General features: G+C 44.3%; 2 protein-coding genes across 3 annotated transcripts in view; both read right to left on the bottom strand.

Annotated features, from left to right (window-relative positions):
* Window positions 1–815, bottom strand: part of COPG2 (coatomer protein complex subunit gamma 2) — a 770,521-nt gene that overhangs the window by 662,216 nt on the left and 107,490 nt on the right. The gene's annotated exons all lie outside the window — the stretch shown is intronic.
* The window catches only part of LOC109292262 (tubulin alpha-3 chain-like), a 15,169-nt gene that overhangs the window by 4,914 nt on the left and 9,440 nt on the right, over window positions 1–815 (bottom strand). The gene's annotated exons all lie outside the window — the stretch shown is intronic.

Raw genomic sequence — 815 nt, 5'->3', positions numbered from 1 at the left:
TTTTTTTTTTTTTTTTTTTGTGGGTGGGGGGGGGGGGGGGGGGGGGGGGTCAGGGAAAGAGATGAAAAAGAGGTTAAAATAATGATGTAGCAGGCTGGGAGCATGGAGGAGCATATACAACAGGTCAGGTTTGAAAAAAATCATGCCCAAGCAAGTATAGCCATAGACTTCTATTGTGCAGCTATACGAGCAGTGGGTTCCTAGTCTTTTTCCTATGGCAACTCTACTTCCAGCCCAGACCTGATGCCCATAATGAAGTTTGTGGGGCTCACAACCCCACTCACATGGGCCAGACCTACATTACCAGTTATTCAGCACAAGATGGCAATCTTATGTAGGCAAATATTGAACAAGGATACCACTGCCCGTATATGCCAGGATTTCAACAGGAGTCTTATGTACCAAGTGGAGATTTTGATGTCTAAAGCTGGAAAGGCTATTGGGGGGAGTGATCTGGTAGAGGGAAAAACACGTTGTGGGTTGAACTTCATTGTAGCTGGATTTGGATAGCTTCAGAATAGTATAGTCATAGCTAGTTAGGATGAACTGTGTAATGTGCCCTGGAAGTCTTTTCCTGATACTCATGTGGGTTGGCTGTGTTTCTTTAATTGCTGCCTTTGGGTGGCTAGGGAACTTGACTGTTGGTGTCACATATTGAGGGCAGGGTGCAGGCATCTCCCCAAAATGAGGTTTTTGGCCCTTCAATCCAGCTAGTTATGGTCAAGAGATTCTTTTGGGTTTGCTTGGTTTTTTTCTTGGCTTAATTTTTCCTAAGATGCTCGAACTTTAGTTTAGTGTTTTCAAGGAGTAAGAGG

Source organism: Gavialis gangeticus, unplaced genomic scaffold, assembly GCF_001723915.1.
Source record: "Gavialis gangeticus isolate Ggan-Ray unplaced genomic scaffold, GavGan_comp1, whole genome shotgun sequence".
NCBI lineage: Eukaryota > Metazoa > Chordata > Crocodylia > Gavialidae > Gavialis > Gavialis gangeticus.
This window is presented reverse-complemented; position numbering and strand designations above follow the sequence as displayed.